The 18,903-nt window shown below is 38.2% G+C and overlaps 1 non-coding gene across 1 annotated transcript; it reads left to right on the forward strand.

The window, feature by feature from the left end:
• Positions 1-4,557: 4,557 nt before the first annotated feature.
• LOC112761084 (small nucleolar RNA R71) lies at positions 4,558-4,664 on the forward strand. Its single transcript, XR_003181495.1, has one exon. It is a non-coding gene; the product is annotated as a small nucleolar RNA R71 (small nucleolar RNA).
• The last annotated feature ends 14,239 nt before the right edge of the window (positions 4,665-18,903 follow it).

Genomic DNA, 18,903 nt, shown 5'->3' on the forward strand with positions numbered 1-18,903 from the left:
AATATGGACCAAAGAAGGAACTCCACCACCTTTTACTCATGTGGATGCCCATGCTCCCCTCCTTGTTTGTCCTCTTTGTGTCCCTCTTGAGTGCTCGTACTCCCACTCCCTTTGCTTTTTCCAATCAACTTCTTCAAGAAACCACCATCTTCCATCTTCTTCTTTAGTGTTTCCTTCTGCTGTTTCACCTTCCTTTCTTCTTGTTCTACAAAATATTTTTGGACCTCATCATATGTGGGGATAGCATAGTGTAGATGATGCATATGACTAGACATGTAGTTCAACTTGGCTTGAGTGTTTACGTTGAACTCCTCCCTATGTAGTTGCCGTCCTTCGTTAAGTACATTGAACTCATTGAATGCTTTCATCTGAGCTATTTGCCGCTGGTTGAGTTCTTGCAAGTGCTTATCTTGACGTTCTTGCCTCTCAGTAACTTGGTGGATGGCTTGAGTGAGTTGGGAGTAGTGTTCCTGTTGCTGCTCCATTTGTTGTTTCTGCCACTCCTCTTGTTGGCTCATCCAGTTGGACTGAAGGCGTAGTATTTGTTCTTGTCCTTCCATATGTCTCATCCCCAAATCTTCAATGGCTCTTAGAAGGTGATTCATATTCAAGTTGGTTGGGTCATGATGTTCTTCTTGTTGATATTCTTCCTGATGAGACTCTTCTTGGTGAGATCCTTCTTTTGGTTTTCATTTCCCTATTTGAGGCCTTCTTTGTTGCTGAGCAGGCATCGTATAAGTTAGACGCTGAAAGGTAATTAGCCTCCCAGGATTTAACCAATCTGGGTTGCTATCCTCGAAGACAACCCTGGCCTTCGTGCACTGTTTGAGGATGGTGCTGGGGTACCAAAGCCTGGCACCCGAATCAATCTTCTCAGCTGACTCTTAAATTCCTTCAGCTATCAGTTCATGCACGTTGATATCTCCACCCCGTACTAGGCAATGTACCATAGTAGCTCGAGTGACGTTGACCTCAGAATTGTTTGCGGCTGGGAGGATAGACCTCCTCACGAGTTCGAACCATCCCTTGGCTTCTGGGCTGAGGTCTCTTCTCTTGATGAATCGGGGTCTCCGATCCGCATACCTCTCCCAGTCAGCTGTTATAACACATATGTCATTCACGATTTGTTCGAGTTCATCATCATCAGGGCTCTTACTTACTCTTGCTTGATAACCAAGCTCATCAAAATGTGGTGATTTCAACTGAAGAGTCCTTGTTATAGCATTGGGGCTAAAGTCCACCTCTCTCCCTCTTACATAACTTTTGAAGGTGGGAGCCATGGTTTTGTCTTCTCTGACCACATTTGCATAGAACTCTTTGATGAGGTTTGAATTAATCTTCCCTTCCGGGTTTGTAAGTCTTTGCCAACCCCTTTGTTCAATCTTCTCTCGAATCTGTGGGCACTCATCCTCGTCAATTTAGAATGTTAACTCAGGCAGTATCTTCTTGAGCTTTATCCATTCGAATTCGAGTTCATGGAACACAGTTTTGAATCTCTTCTCGTCGAAAGAAATGCTCTCCACTGGTTCCTTCCTCTTTTGCCTCTTGGAGCTTGATACTGCCATGAATTTGAGTTACTGTGTGAAGAGAGTGGAAGGTACGGATAGATGAGGAATTTGGTTGGTTAGGACAAGGTGTGATTTGGATGCCGAAAGTGTGAAGTGTGGAGAATGGGGGTTTGAGTGTGAAGGGAAAGTACGGACTAGGACTCACTTATATAGGGAAATGATGAGGGAATGAAGGGTATGGATTGATGTGGTGGTTGTTGGATGGACGGATGGGGTTTTGCAGGGGATGGGCACAAGGATCATCGTCTTTATGAGGGGGCTTGGTTCGGTCTTCAAGGGTCTCATTCTTTTCAATGTTGCATGGCAACATTTTCCAATGCATCCCTCCTTGATGCACGTGTGTAGTACGCTCCTCTTGTGGTGTCCGAACCTTCCTCATTTAATTGTCCAATCAATCCCCTTCAATGCTCCTTTCCCTTTTCCTATAAAAATAAGAAAAATTAATATCATTGAGAAATTAAACTTTATGGCTAGAATAATAAAGAAAACGAACTAGATTGTCTATTCATGAACACCAACTAACTAACTAACTAACTGTGTATCCTTATATGCACATTGGTGGCACCTTGGGTGACACCAAACTTAGTTTGTAGCACTGTGATGAAAAAGTTTTGTTCAAGGCTCCAAGATTAGCATGCTCTGGTTTGCATTCATGCTCTCTCGGCATGCTTTGAACACCAAACTTATTCTTCACTATATACTGCCTAATAAGGATTTCACCAAGTGTTTGTCAAGTTTGGGTTGGAATTCATGAATATTGACTTATTCACTATTTTCTAAAAGCATATAAAACATGGGTTGCCTCCCATGAAGCGCTTCTTTAGCGTCACTAGCTTGACGTTTCTCCTTCATCAGGGAGGTTGATAATGCTTCAAGTCTTCTCCTCTGGCAGTAGACCTATAGCCAGTGGTTATATCAATGATCTCTACATGTTCCAAGGAGAGAACTCTGTTGATAGTGAAGACCTTAGGTAACTGAGATGGTACAGTGGGGAGATTAGGAGGGATATCTGGGAAGTAAGCTGAGATCACTTTATCCCCTGGAGAGAAGTCCTCGGTAGGGATCTTCTTGTTCCTCCACCTCCTTGGTACCTTCTTCTTTGTTCCTTGTGATGTTGTCTTACTCTTTGTGACCTCCTCCTCTAAGGAAATATGGTTACTGGTCTCATATGATTCTGGTGGTTTGGGTTCCTCCTGATTTTCTTTGAGCTGTGGCAATTGCTGTTTACCTTGTTCATCAATCAAGGGAGTTTCCAGATGTGCTGGTTGTGCTTCAGTGCTTGTTTCTTCCTTCAGTATCTCACTGTGATTCTTCCTTGGTTCCTTGTTCTCTTGATCTGTTTCTTGTGAGAGTTTGAAGACATTAAAGCTGAGTTGTTCATCATGGATCCTCAAAAGTAGCTCCCCTCGCTCTACATCTATGAGTGCTCTGGCTGTAGCTAGGAATGGTCTTCCCAATATGATTGGGTGAGTGTGACTCTCTTCCATGTCCAATATGACAAAGTTTGTTGGGAGGAAGTATTTCCCAACCTTTACTAACACATTTTCCACCACTCCTATTGCTTGTTTTTAAGTTTTATCAGCCAGCCTGATGACTACATCTGTGGGCATTATCTCATTGATCTGCAGCCTCTTCATAAGGGATAAGGGCATTAAGTTGATGCTTGCTCCCAAATCGCAGAGTCCCTTATCAAACATGGTTTCTCCGATGGCACAAGGAATGTAGAAACTCCCTGGGTCCTTTCTTTTTGTAGGCAACTCTGGTTGAATGAGGGCGCCGCACTCCTTGTTCATTACTATAGTTTGGCCTCCCTTGAGTGAGCTTTTTCTGGGAAGCAGTTCCTTCATATACTTGATGTATGCAGGCATTTGTTGGATGGTCTTGATGAATGGTATGTTTACATGCAGAGATGCAAACAAGTCAAGAAATTTTGAGTATATTCTCTTCTCCACAGCACCATTGACTAGTTGGGGAAAGGGTGCATAGAGTCTCAGCAGCTCCTGTTGTGAGATTTTTGGTTCTTGGTGATCTTTTTCCTTCTTCTCTGCTGAGGTATCTCCAGGTTATTCTGACGGCTTGTTTGGCTTGTCTTCAGTCTCCTTACCACTTATAGTGACCATCTTGCAATCTTCCCATCTTACTTTCTTTGTTTCACCTCTCGGATTTTTCTCTGTGTCACTTGAGAATCCATCTGTAGGTTTGGGAATCTGCTCAGAGAGATACCCCACTTGAGATTCCAACCTCTTGATGGTGTCTCCCTGGTTCTTAAAATTTGCTCACACTTTCTCCTTGAACACCTTGTTGTCTTGAATCTCTTTGCATATGCCTTCAAGCAGGTTCTCAATCCTTGAGAGTCTGTCATCAGATGATGGTAGGTTGGGATTGGAGGTAGAAGGATGAGGAGTGTTATTTTGGTTTTGATATGGATGTGGAGAGGTGTTGTTATGGTGGTGTTGATATGTTCTCTGTGTGAATTGTTGGTGAGATGCATTGTTGTTGGGGTTGTGACGTCTCTGATCTTGGCTTTGATCTTGTTGATTCCCCCACCCAAAGTTTGGGTGATTCCTCCAACCAGGGTTGTAGGTCTTGGAGTATGGGTCATGATTTTTTTCTAGGTGAATTCCCAATGTAGTTGGCTTGCTCCTGCTCACTCTCTGCCTCTGCATTCACTCCCTCTTGGGTTGTTGATGAGGTGGTGATTGCTGCTACTTGGTTCCTCTCCATCTTTTTGGTGAGGTCAGCTAATTACTTGGTAATGAGCTTGTTTTGGGCCAGCAGAGCATCTACATTGTTTAGCTCCATCACTCCTCTAGTGTTCCCTCTTTCGGAGGCATAGAAGTAGTCATTCTCTGCTACAGTTTCAATGACATCTATGGCCTCCTCAATGGTCTTCTTCTTGTTCAGAGATCCCCCGGATGAGTGGTCTACTGCTTTCTTTGATTCATAAGAAAGGCCTTCATAGAAAATGTGTAGCTGCACCCATTCATTGAACATATCTGGTGGACACCTCCTTGTTAGGTCCTTAAACCTCTCCCATGCTTCATATAGAGTCTCACCATCCTGCTGCCTGAAAGTTTGAACCTCAGCTCTCAGCCTGTTGATTCTTTGAGGAGGATAGAATCTGGCTAAAAATTTGTTCACCACATCTTTCCAGGTTGTCAAACTCTCCTTAGGGAAGGATTCCAACCATTTAGATGCCTTATCCTTGAGTGAGAAAGGGAACAAAAGTAGTCTATAGGTGTTAGGATGAACACCATTAGACTTCACAGTATCGCATATCCTCAGGAAGGTGGTTAGATGTTGATTGGGGTCTTCTTGGACGCCTCCTCCGAATGAATAGTTGTTCTGAACAAGGGTGATGAGCTGTGGTTTTAGTTCAAAGTTGTTGGCATGTATGGTTGGCTTTTGAATGCTACTCCCACAGTTTCCTGGGTTTGGGTTGATGTAGGAGCCTAGAACTCTTCTCTCTTGCCCAGCATGATTTACTAGACCTTCTCTGCCATGGTTGTGAGCCTCTTCTTCATGAATGTTCTCCATATTCTCCTCCATGTCTAGTTCAAAGTACTCTTCCTCTTCCTCAGCACCCACTACTCTTTTTCCTCTTGCTTCCCTCCTTAATCTAAGGAAGGTCCTCTCAGGTTCAGAATCAAAGGAAGTTGAAGCCCCGCTTCTCCTCCCTGTCATACAACCAACAAGGTACAAGCAAGGAAAATAGATGCAGAGAGTATTCTGTTAGAATTACTGTTAGTGTGAGTGATGTAATATATCAAACAGTTAGTGGGCTAGTGAACTGAATTGTAAATAACTAAAAAAAATAAACAAAAAAGTAGGGGGAAGGGAAGAAATTAACTAAAACTGAAAGCGAATTAACTCAACAGAAATTTAAATCAAACAAAAGAAAAATGCTCAATCTAGTTATCTTCCAATTTAATCATTGTTGATTCAAAATCAATCCCCGGCAATGGCACCATAAACTTGATACGCACAAAACTTGTCTCTCAACAAATTTTCTTCGGCAAGTGTACCGAATTTGTCGTCAAGTAAAAACTCACAATAGAGTGAGGTCGAATCCCACAGTGATTGATTGATCAAGCAACTTTAATTAGAGGAATGTTCTAGTTGAGCGAATCAGAATTTGATTTGAGATTTGCAAAAAATTAAATGGCGGGAAAGTAAATAGCAGAAACAGTAAATGCTAGAAATAAAGAGATGAATGTAAATGGCGGAAAGTAAATTGCAGAATCTTAAATGGGAATGGAGTAATTGCTCATAAAAGTAAATGGCAGAAATTAAAGAGAATGGGTAAGATCAGAAATGGGGAGTTCATTGGGCTCAGGAGATGTTGCATTCTCTGGATTAAGTTCATTTTCATCTCTTTCTCAATCAATGCATTCGTTGATCTCCTTGGCAATCTTAAGTGATCGAATTCCAATTTCTTGGTAATTCAATCTCTCAAATCTTGATCAATAGCCAATTCCTTGGTCAATTGCTCATGAGAAGAGATGAAGTATGGTCACTGATTATACCACATGCATTTCCCAAATCAAGTTTTGGTAGGATTATAGTCACATATCCATCCAAACCCAATTTGGTCCAGCATGAGAAAGCATTTCTAGCATGATCTCTTCATTCCTCTTTCAAGGTTCAGAAGAGATCCAAGTATGAATAGCTTCTTTTCCAAGATAACTACCCAATTGGATGAAGATCGAAAGCTTTCTAGTAAAATCAAGAGAAAAGATAGAAGAAGGAGAATGAAAACTAATATTGATCCATCAAATTACAACAGAGCTCCCTAACCCAATGAAAGGGGTTTAGTTGTTCATAGCTCTGGAAAATGAAAACCAAGATGGAGAATACATGATGAAAGTAAAACTAGAAGTGCAAAGAAAGTAAAATACAGAGAGTAGTTCTATGCCAAAGGCTCCCTAAAGTTTCCAACTCTCTAACTAATTCAAAGCTACTCCTATATATACTACTCTTCTCATCTTCTAGTTGGCTCTTCAAGTCTTGGGTATGGGCCTCTGAATCTTGAGTTTGAAGCAGTTATCCTTTTCATCAGGCTTAGCTTTGCTTGCAGAGAGAAAAGGTGAAGTAGGCAGGGACTTTGACTCAAGACGTTAGTGGTGTCAACGTTAAGTGAAAGTGTGGGTTCGAGAACGTTAGTGACAATCACCTTTTTCACTAACATTCCTAACCCAAATATGATCAAGTTGACTTCAACGTTAGTGGCACTAACGTGACCACTAACGTTGGCTCTTGGTCCTTCGCACACGTTATTGGGACTTACTTTTCCCAATAACGTGGAGAGTCCTCCCTTGTCCCTACGTTAGAGTCCACGTTAACTAGGTTAACGTGGCTTCTAACGTAGCAGTGCCAATTTTTCAAGAACGTTAGTGACACTTACCTTTGTCACTAACGTTCCAATGTGCCCCTTTCCCATGTTAGAGTCTACGTTAACTAGGTTAACATGGCTTCTAACATAGTAATGCTAGCCATCCCCAACGTTAGTGACAAAGGTGAGCGTCACTAACGTTGGCTCATCATCTCTTTATCCACGTTAGCTTCCACGTTAACTAAGTTAATGTGGGAGTTAACGTTGCTCATGGTGGCTCTTGGTGGTTCACCCCAACGTTAATGACAAAGGTAAGTGTCACTAACGTTGGCTATCAATTGCTCTTTCCACGTTAGTTTCCACGTTAACTAAGTTAACGTGGGAGTTAACGTAGTTTATGGAGGCTTGGCCAACGTTAGTTACAAAGGTGAATGTCACTAACGTTGGCTTCTCTTTTGCTTTTTAATGTTAGAGTCCACGTTAACTAAGTTAACGTGGCAACTAACATGGCCAATTATGAGCTTGGTCCAACGTTAGTGACAAAGGAGAGTGTCACTAACGTTGGCCTTGTTGTCTTCTTCCACGTTAGAGTTCACGTTAACTTAGTTAACGTGACTCTTAACGTGGGCTTATGATGGCTTCGAGGGCGTTATTGGCGATTACCTTTCTCATTAACTTTGCAGGTTAGCACCCATTCCACGTTAGAGGTCACATTAGTGGGACTAACGTGACTGCTAACGTGGTTCTTCTTTGCTTCCTTTGTCCTGAAATTAAGCAACAAAGTGCATCAAAGTTCTAGTCCAAGTCATGAGTCATGCATCATCCAATTTGTCATATAATTCATGAAAAATTCTCATGAAATCATGTAAAGTGCACAATGTATGCTTGAATCAAGATGTAAGTGAATATCTACCCAAAACTAGCTTATTTTCTAAGAAAATGCATGAAACTACCTTAAAAACAGTAAAGAAATGGTCAGTGAAACTGGCCAAAATGCCCTGGCATCAGCCTTCCAAGTGTTTGATAAAATGCTTGGGAGGGTTTTAAGTTAGATTTTTATATTCTTGGCTTTGGTTGAGTGATTGGAGACTCTTGAGTTATCAAACTCCTTTGTTGATCGATAATTGAAAGTTGCTGGTTGATTTGGATCCCTCTAAAGCTAGTCTTTCCTTAGGAGTTGACTAGGATTTGAGGAATCAAATTGATTAGTCCACTTGATTTTCCTTCATTGTTAGAGGTTAACTAAGTGGGAGCAATGAACAATTCTCATCACAATTGATAAGGATAACTAGGATATGACTTCTAATTTTCACACCTTGCCAAGAGTTTTCTTAGTTATTCATTTACTTTCTTGCCATTTTATTTCCTTGTTCCTTATTTCAAAAAACCCAAAAAGATAATTTTCCATAACCAATAATAACTACACCTTCCTGCAATTCCTTGAGAGACGACCCGAGGTTTAAATACTTCGGTTATTAATTTTATTGTGTTTGCTTTAGTGACAACCAAATTTTTGTATGAAAGGATTATTGTTGGTTTAGAAACTATACTTTCAACGAGATATTATTGTGAATTCTTACTAGCAAAAATCCGTTCATCACATGGCATTGTTTGTCTTGAGAGCATTTTTTTTTGCCTCAAGTTGATTCTTCTCCTTCTAGAGGTCTCAGCTTAAGTTCTCAAGGTGGACATCTCAGCCTTCACAGCACTAGGGATTCTTTTGGTTTTTTTTTATATAGCAACAATGCGGATTCTACTCTTTATCAAAGTCTCCATGTTCTTCTCTAAATCAACATCATTGACATTGACAACAGTTTCAGGCATTACAAATTCATCCACAAAACCCGGAGCATCAAAGTCGGGATAAAAAACTCTCCTGCATTTGTCGCTTAGGGTCTTTCTCTTCCTGGATCACCGATACTCGGGCTTCTTCTCAGACTCCTGGAACTTACAAACAGGAGGGGGTTTAGGGTAACCTTCAGAGCTTGCACCTCAGGCTATGCTATCTCAGTAACTAGGGAAGAAGTCGGTAAGGGATCTGAGGGTGGGCTGAGCTATTGAGCCTACTGGGCTTCCTAGGCTTGGCGCTGGGTAATGTTCTTTTTGGAAGCCTTTAACCTCTTATATGCAGCTGAAAAGCTAACCATTCTCTCTAAAAAGAAAAAGCAAATTCTAGTTAAAATAAGGTTTTGGCAGAAAAGTTGGGAGATCGTCTCTAACACTCTTAAAATATCTCTACAATCAAAGCCTCTTTCTCATCCAAATTGTCTAGGTAATAACGAACAAACTCAGGATCAGAATTCCAATACAGATTAAATATGTACTCTGACATATCATTCAGCCAGAAAGGTCAGGAATCTCCCTTAGATTGGAGCTTAAAGTAGTAGTTCTTGAAGTCATGGAAGAATTTCTTGAATATTGAAAAAACTTTCCGATCTTTTATAGCTTAGAAAGAAGTCCATTGTTATCTTTTAGTTGAGCTAAATGGTTTAGTTAGGTAAGAAAAAATAGCAGAAAGCTTGGAGAGAGATAGGAAGCCTAAGGATTTGGCATACGACTTAGTAAATGCGCATGAAGGACCAAGAATTAGGGTGAGGCTGAGAAGAAGCTACTTTAGAAGCAAACAAAACGTCTATTTCGAACTTGGAAAAAGGGATCTTAATTCCTATCTTGTAAAAAAAACACTCATAATGGCAACTACAAAAGACCGAGTAAGTCAGAACTCCTCTAACATTTTCATGTCCACCACATAAATGGCACTCAACATGGTTGAATCTACCTATATTACACTCTCTGGTATGTTTGAAGGCATAATGGCAACTACAAAATGAGACATGAGATAATAGAAACTTATAAAAGAAAAAATAACTAAACATTTAAAAGAAGTTGGATAATGCAAACACATTGGATCACCTTCAAAAGCTCAAATCCATAACCTCTACCAACACGATTGGGTTGGCAAAGGGCTATTATATCAGTGGCGCTATTTCCATGAATGGCGATAATGCCACTGGAAGGCAAAGAAAAATCAGGCAACAAACACAGAAACAAGTACACAAGAAACCAGAAAAAGAAAATTGTAAGTAAAAAACCAAAAAATCTCCAGAAACCTAGAAATCCAAATAGGCATGCCCAAAAAAACATCAAAAGAGAGAAAAAAATCCAAGAATAAAAAGATACAATATTTTCTATAAAGGAAAGTATAAAATGATGGGGCATGGTCTTCCTATAAGAAAAAATACAACAGACACGAGAAAAACATAGTAATAACAACATTCATACATGCAAAGTGGAAAACATACAACAACACTAACTTTGAAGAACGAAGAAATGAAGATGGTGCAGAATAGCATGGCTAAGGAAGTCTTGGAAAGCCAAAAGGTGTAGAGAGAAACTGGAGAGTCTAAATCGAGAGTGTGAAACATTGGGGAAACAGAAGAAAGATGAAAAGGTGGAAAGAGAAAATGTATATATACACAACTAGGGGCAAAAAAGTAACTTTTTACTGAATTAAATGTTGTGCACGGCTACCAAATTTACTGAAGAGATGCACGAACAGTTGAATGATGCCATCATTAAAACATGTCGAGAACTTCAGCTATCCACGTGGCAAAACACGTCGAAATTTTGACCTCTTTGCAAAAATGTACAAACTTATATTAAAGAATGACCATAAAAGATTTGTCTTACGACTTGCTTGAAGCATGACCTCTTTTGAGCCTGGCTTCTAGTTGGGACATTGTTCATACCTTACCCATATAACTTGGAACCAAGGACCTAGTAAAGGTTGAGTCATTCTAAGAAAGTTCATTAAGCTTGTAGGTCCAATATACCTAGATTCAGGATCTACCAACCTAACCTCATCAGGCCATGAATTCCGTAACCTATGCTCAACTCAACTTGTGTAGTAAGTAAAAGTTTGTCACTCCATTATCTCAAACACTAGCTACAGATCATCATCCCTTACAACGCGAAATAACTTTTCAAGATATAAGGGAAGAAAACCTTTATAAATATCCTACCAAAGTCAGGTATTTGTCAATTCTAATTCATTTAAATATGCACTAGACTCTTACTAACTTAAGAATTAGAGTCTCTTGCAGGTATTCTCCACCATCTTTCACCCAAAGACATCGGTAGCTTCATGTCCCTGATGAACAAGTCAGAACCTTTATTCCAAAAAGTTTGGACCTCATGTCTAGATCCATACCACATTAGTTTCAGGTATTCTTTCGAAACAAATTTCTTATAAGAAGAACAAATAGATAAAAACAAAAAACATTAACCAAGGAAGCAACATTGGCTAACCATATGTTCTAGAGAAACATGGTATCCAGATTCAATCTATCTCTTAGCTTTCCCACTCTATACCAAATTAAACACCAGAACATGAAAAATTTGAGTAGTCTTACTTATAGTTACATAAATTCACCAATTAGGTATCGTATCATATATTGATACAAGTGTACCACATACTAATTCATTTGCATATCAGAATGTTATATGTATATTTTTCGGTGAAAACTCAAGTGCAGTCGACTTCACGTGAAGTGGATAGTTGAGAGCCGTTAGATGATTTGATTGATTTGACTAAATTTTTATCATCTAACGGCTCTCAGCTATCAACTTCACGTGAAGTCGATTGCACCTGAGTTTTCACCATATTTTTCACATAAAATATTTTATATATGGTGTACCGAATATCTGTATCTATTCTAATACTGAAACCTATTGCATTGCATGTATCTATGGTCGTAATCTAATTTAGCCACAACAGTTCACCAATGGCCTTGCTCTAACAAACATTATGTAAATTAAAGAGCAGTTTTTGGAATCGGCTTACACCAAGAAAAACATGGACAGTTGATCTATTTACTATGCAAAACATATTGGATCGAACAGAAAGGGTCTCGGACAATCCATAAAACAATGTGGAGCTACATTTCTGATGCTTAACACCATGAAAGCTTTTCCCCAAGCTTTTCCATTAACACCACTCGACAGTTTTTCTCAAAATGAACAAAATTAAAGAACAATCACAATAACAAAATTATCAATTTATTTGGGCCCAAAATATCTCAACTAATTTGGGAACTAATTCTCCAATTTATTGAACACAAAAGATCTCATTATGAGTACATGAAACCAGTCAAAAATGACAATCATTGATGCCAGTTACAATAATTTAAGTTGCTTTCATTTGGGTGATCAAATTTTGAATCTTACACTTCCATTAATCTTCTCAGTTTCATCCTAACATTACAATAATATATATTAGTTGTATCTCTTTTCTATCCCAATAAAATCATTTTTTTCAAACATACATTGGATGTATCATATGTAAATACAAATGAATTCTTTCAAATTGAATGATTTATTTAGAAGTAATTTTTCAACTTAATGGTTCAAAAACAAGGAAAAGTCTAGGAGGCCAGCAACTTTGTTAAATTGATCGTGCTTATTTGGTGGTTTGCATAATCCAAACTTACTTTTGCACACCCCATAATGAAATTGGGCATGACTGTATAATATCTTGTTTGCCGTTTTTCACTCATGTCACAAAACAGGCTTTTTGACTCAGCCAATTTCGCTGAAGGTATATATGGGAATTGAGAAGATGCCTTTCATTTTCATTCTTGGAACTACTTTTGATTTTCTTTTTTTAAATTCCGACATATTTTTTGTTTCCGTTCAAAATATTTATGTTCATTTTTAAAAATTTTACGTCAATTAAAATAATTGTCTATATTAAAAACTTAAATAATAAGATTTTTACCACGAGTATTTTTAGAAAGAAAAACTATTAAAAGTTTTTTAGACAATTAGTTAAAGAATTTATAAATTAAGATATTATAATAATTTCTTTGATAAATGAAGATATTTCAATAGTTATCTCAATTCATGTACATTATCAAAGCTAGAAAAATATTTTTAATTGTTTTAGTCTCAATTAAACCATAAGCATTTGGATCCCAATAATTATATATAAAAGTTAATTTTACTTTATATCATCTAAACAAAAATAATTCTTTAACATAAACTTGCTTTAACATATTTAAATCAAACACACAAAATTAGTTATTATATTTTGATTTGTTGAAAATGATTCTTTTACTTTGTTTTTTGACTTAATTCTTTTACAGTTAACTGCTTTAAAAGTAATTTCCCAATGGTATAACTTGCGCACGAAGAAAGCGTTTTTGACAATTCACTTTGAGAGAGACAGAAGACGCTTACCTTTCCATACAGGCTCATGCTTTCACCAAAGAAAATGCATGCACCATTCATGCATCATATTCATATCAAGGTACGAGTGTGAAAAGGACTTAATGTCCTAGACTATTGGGTTATTGAACCCTAAATATTCCCTCTCTGACTATTTGAATTGATTGCGAAAGTTGTTTGTTTGATATGGTGCTAGGAATTAAGTATTTCTGTATTTGGACTTATTATGGGCAAGTAATTTTAGAGTAGCTTATAGGGGTGATCAAAACTGAACCAGATCGAACAAAACTGACTAATTGAACCAAAAAAATCGAGAACCGAATAAACTAAAAATCGAAAAAAAAATCATATTTTGTTGTTTTTTATGCGGTTCGGTTCGATTTTCGATTCTGACACTGAAAACTCTAATCGAACCGAACCGAACCAGTTAACTAAACCATAAAAAACCATTAACCCCCAACCCACCAACCATCATATAAGCTAACATAACCTAACTCACTAACTCCTATTCTCCTAACCTAGCGCAGCCAAGAAATTCCATTACCCCAACCCCTTCCATCCCCTCCCAGCAGCGCCTCCTAGCCCTGCCTCCCAGCCCCTCCCAGTCCAGCAAACCAGCGCCTCCCAACCCCGCCTCCTAACGCCTCCCAGTCCGCAAACCAGCGCCTCCCAGCCGCGCCTCGTAGCAACGCCTCGCAGCAGTGCCGGACCAGCAGCGCCGGACCAGCAGCGCCGGACCAGCCCCTCCCAGCACCTCCTAACGCCGAACACCAGATATGGAGGCTCCAAGTCAGGTATTAATTTGAATAATTTCTTTTCTATGTTCAGTGAATTTTTGTTTGAATTTTTGGTAATTGTTAATAATTTTATTTTTTTTTGAATTTATGCTTTTGTTTGAATAATTTCTGTTCTAGATTCAGTGTAATTTTGTTTGAATTTCTGCTTCTGTTTGAATAATTTCTGTTCTATGTTCATTGTTTAGTGTATTTTTGAAATTATTGATGGTTGTTGATTGTTGTATTTGTTTATGCAGTTTGTTGTTTATTGTTTAATTTATTTGTTGTTGATTTACTGAAATTGTTTGTGATTGTTGTTCATTATTTAATATATTTGTTGTTAATTTTCTAAAATTGCTTCTGCTTGTTATTCTGTTGTTCACTGTTCATTATTCAATGTTCAAGCTCAGAGGATGTCCTTAACAATTAACACAGAAAGCTTTTCCCTTTTATGCATATGGTAGTTGTTAAAGATTTTCTGAAAATATAATCCACTTAAGAATCAATTTTACATGTTTTCATCTTCAAATTATATTAAACTTGCGTAGGGTTTAAATTTACATTTTACTATTATCAATAATGTGGTAAGAAATAATGACCAAATATATTAGAGTAGGTTTGATAAATTTGCATTTGTTGTATTTTTACTTTTGATGATTCAATTAGTTGTGTTTTTGCTTCTGATGATTCAATTAGTTGTTGTATTTTTGCTTTTGATGATTCAAATGGCGACGATAATATGCATTGTGGAACAATACCAAATTCATATATATACACGCACAGTCGCACACACATAATACACATATATGTATATTCCTGTATATCCAATATCATAATGTAAGGAACACATATATACATCGATTAATTCATATATTGATTCAGTAAAATAAAATTGAATATTTTCGATGATTAAATTATAGATGGCTCTGATACCATTTGTTGGAATAAATTATTTCATTAATTCAGATCATTCATATTGAATCACCAAAAATATATCATAATGCGGAAGCGTATCTTTACTCATAAAAATTAGAAATTAGAAATCAGAATTGATGAAAGGGTTGTCCCAGTTTTTGTCAACCAAAGACTTCGATATCCCTAATAGGGCTGAATTGTGACTCTTCTGATGAGGAAAGGGCAACAAAGACAGCTTTGGTGTATTGGAAACCGAAACTCAGAAGTCATTATTTATATTTGAGCATGGCACCTGTTCATATCCTGGGTCGAGATGTCTGACCCGGGATGATCGACAACAAGCCGACCGACCTCTTCAAGTCAGGACTATCCGACCTCTTCTCCAAGAGCTCGGCCAAATCACCAGAAAAGCCCAAAAAGGGCCCAAACAGAGGAACACGACCCAAATCCAAAGGCAGCCCAAGCCTATAGAGATAAGGGCGGTTCCCTTGAAGATAAGATGACTTCACTCAAAGATAAGATAAGATAAGATAACTATCTTATCTCCGGAAAGATCACTCTCAAACATTATAAATACACTGGAGCACCCAGGTATAACTCATACTCTGATTCTACTAAAAACCTGCTTAATACCCTTGCTAACTTACCATCAGAGTCCCTTGTAGGTACCCCCACCCTCCGGTGACAAAGGATCAGCAGCACCCTCAGCCCAACAAGTCATACGCAACAGCTCCGGCCACCACCCACAAGTCGGCACATCAGCGCCGACCACCACAGCAAATCTCATCCGAGATCGACCTTCAGTTTCAGGTAACCCACGGAACATTGGCACCGTTGCCAGGGAACCTGGAAGTCATCCCATTATCATGGTGGACAACCTTGACAATGACCACAACTCTGATTTGGAGAACAGAACGCTACATAAGAACGCGGAAGTCACAGAACGCCACATAAGAACGCGGAAGTCACACTAGATGATACTTCTCAACCTAACAAAGACAAGAACTCACCAAACACGGGAGCCATGGAAGCACTTCAGGATCAACTAAAACAACTCGAAAAAGAGGTCGAGTATCAACAGGAAGTTCCCAACCACAGAAGGGATAGCTATGATAAAAGCAGACCAGAAGACAGCGCGCCGTTGTTACAATGAAAGTCTGAACCTCAGAGGCAAAGGAGAAGAAATCCACACCATCGAACTCGGGGGAGTTCGAGGACGGGAAGAACTTCGCCCACTACCCGCAGGCAAAATAGAAAAAGTCCAAATCGGAGATGTCCCAGATAAAACAACCAATATCAGCACAATCCTAAAAGGAGACGTAAAGGAGTCCCTCATACAATTCTTAAGGAATAATGTCGACCTCTTTGCATGGAAGGCCGCAGACATTGTAACGACCCAATTTTCAATATGTCTAGATCATACCAGAAACTGAGCGCTACCAATTTGTCTTCCTAATTATTATCTATTATTTATCATATGAGCCTGATTCGTTGTTAAAAACGTAGTTAATTTACGGGGTCTTTTTGTTTTTGAAAACATTTGGATTAATAGACAAAATCGTTCATAATCAATTCATAATTGATAACAGATAAAACAGTTATAAACAACCAGACATAAATACATCACAAGCAGTCAACAATATTCGGTGATTTAGCATTTATTAGAGTATAGACTTTTAGTTAGAACACCCCTAGATATAGCTAGATAATAACTATATACATAAATATACATACAACATCCTAGGTCCTGACCTGTTCAAGAGGTCCCTAAGCTGGCACCTAGGCTAGCCTAGACTCTATACTCACCTAGTCCCTCTAAACTACTAAAGCGAGGGAAAGTACGTTCTAAGTCTTCAAAACTCAAGTCAGGTGGAACGTCATCAAAAGGTAGAACATCATCTGCTACTCCTCTGCACGATCAGACATTGCCATAGGACGTCTCTCTGGTACCTCATGAAGTAGCCACACAACAGGAGTCTCGTATACATGATTTAGGTTAAAGTTCACGTACAAACGGGGTGAAGATATTGGCTGGTATCACAGTATATACATATAAACAAAGAACGAGATTCACCCTAGACTCAGAAGAATACCTAGAGCGGAATCCTCTTTACGAAATGGTCATCAGTAGATTACGGAAGGGTATTCCTGCTTCTATCTGAAGGGGGAGGGGAGAGAGAAGGGGTAAGAACTGGGGAGTTCTTAGTAGGGTCGGGGTTATTAGTTACGTTCATTAATTACGTGTTGTTTAGCAGATAAATAGCAGAATACCGAGAAGTAGTAGACAGAAGAAACAGATAAATAGAGAAAATAGAAAGCAAAACAAAAACAAAAGAATACAAGAAAACAAAACACAGACATAGAGAATAGAATGAAAACAAAGAAAGCATATATTCAAACAACAATCATAACAGAAGAAATACGCAACCAAGTATGATGCATGTCTGTCCTATGCAGGCCATGAGCTCACGTGTCGGTTTACACCCTGCCGCCTGACATTATCCAGGAACTAGTCCTAGATATGGCTTATTTTCTGTAGGTGAACTTCGGCCTACAGAAATAGCACTCCCGTAAGTGAACTTCGGCTTACAAGAATAGTCTAAACACAACACAACAACTTTCTGTAGGTGAACTTCGGCCTACAGAAATAACACCTCTGTAAGTGAACTTTGGCTTACAGAATTGGTGCCCCTGTAAGTGAACTTCGGCTTACAGGAATAATATAAACACAACAGAACAACTTTCTGTAGGTGAACTTCGGCCTACAGAAATAACACCTCTGTAAGTGAACTTCGGCTTACAGAAATAGCGCCCCTGTAAGTGAACTTCGGCTTACAGGTATCACAACTCTCTGTAGGTAAACTTCGGCCTACAGGAGCAACACCCTGAGATACACAATTGATATTCACCGTAGGTGAACTTCGGCCTACAGGAATAACAACTTACTATAGGCAAACTTGGGCCTACAGGACCTCCAGGGCCAACAGAAAAGCAGTAGTTGAATATAAAATAGAATATCATGCCACAAGGCTTAACACTTTATTTTTACACTCTTTTCTTCTATTCTCTTTGTTATATTACTCTTTTCCCTATGCCTTTTTTCTCTGCTCTGGTTACTCTTTTCTCTGTATCTCTTTACTCTATTCTGATTACTCTGTTTAACATATGTATTTGAAGCTTATGTTAATTTCGGTATGAATAGTTAGCCTGTCCCAAGTATAGGTTCATTAAGTCTATACTGAAATATTTTAACTTTTCATATAATACCTAACCCTAGTCGGAACTCAAGAACTAACTATGCTGCCCTAGTTCGTTCACTAATCTCTGTCTGTTTTTCTGTCATTAAAACTTTACAGACTTTTTCTTCGACTTTTATCTTTTCTTCAAATTTTTATCTTTTATTTATCTTTGCCTCACTAATATGTTCTTACCACTCCCTAAGTGTTTAATGAAAGTAATTATGAGATTCTGCGCTTAAAGTTGTCTTTCTAAAGCTTTTACAGAAAACTGCCTTTTTCGCATTATTTTATTATTTTTATTAAAATATTATTTTAATTAAATATTATTATTTAATATTTTATTATTATTTATTATTTTATTATTAAATTTTCGAAAATTACCTTGCCTTTACCTTTTAACCTTTAAAATTAACTTTTTACCTCGGTAACTTTTAATATTTCTACTTTAACCACCCTAACTTTCAGAAATTACAAAATAACCCCTCAAACACCAAAATATTTACTTCCTTGCCCTTTATAAGATCTAAAAGGTGTTCTTCATTGTTCTTCACCACACTCAAAGTGTTCTTCATGTTCTTCATATATTCTTCAAATTCTTTCTCTGTTTTTACCCGTTTTTCAATCTTTTCAGCAACCGATTTTTACCAAAATTCAAAATAAATTCTCAGCCACTAAAACCCCATATTTTCTACATGATTTTAACACAAATTGAACCCAAATTTAGGGCCTAGGGTTTCGTTTTCCAGCTGCTCCAAGAACATGAACTTTAAAGCTTGAATTTCATCAAATTTCATCAAAATTTCACCAAATTTTCACCAAGAATCAATCATATATGAAACCAATTTTTA

The sequence above is a fragment of the Arachis hypogaea genome, chromosome 16 (assembly GCF_003086295.3).
Source record: "Arachis hypogaea cultivar Tifrunner chromosome 16, arahy.Tifrunner.gnm2.J5K5, whole genome shotgun sequence".
NCBI lineage: Eukaryota > Viridiplantae > Streptophyta > Magnoliopsida > Fabales > Fabaceae > Arachis > Arachis hypogaea.